Source organism: Buceros rhinoceros, unplaced genomic scaffold (genome assembly GCF_000710305.1).
Source record: "Buceros rhinoceros silvestris isolate BGI_N320 unplaced genomic scaffold, ASM71030v1 scaffold18099, whole genome shotgun sequence".
Taxonomy (NCBI): Eukaryota; Metazoa; Chordata; class Aves; order Bucerotiformes; family Bucerotidae; genus Buceros; species Buceros rhinoceros.
In genome coordinates this window covers 39905-40122 of record NW_010432328.1, presented here as the reverse complement: position 1 = coordinate 40122, position 218 = coordinate 39905, and the positions used below count along the sequence as shown (strand labels likewise).

Here is a 218-nt window from a genome sequence, read left to right as displayed (position 1 = left end):
ACCTTATCGCTCTCTACAGCAACCGGAAAGGAGGCTGTGGGGGGGGTGGGGGTCGATCTCTTCTCCCATGTTAAGAATGATGGGACGAGAGGGAACAGCCTCAGGTTCCGTCAGGGGAAATTTAGGTTGGAGATGAGGGAAAATTTCTTTACAAAGAGGGTTGTGCAGCACTGGAACAGGCTGCCCAGGGGGGGGGGGGCGTCCCCGTCCCCGGCGGG

At 58.7% G+C, this 218-nt stretch overlaps 1 protein-coding gene across 1 annotated transcript in view; it reads left to right on the top strand.

The window, feature by feature from the left end:
- EMILIN2 (elastin microfibril interfacer 2) overlaps positions 1-218 on the top strand; it is a 7589-nt gene that overhangs the window by 6119 nt on the left and 1252 nt on the right. The window lies entirely within an intron of this gene.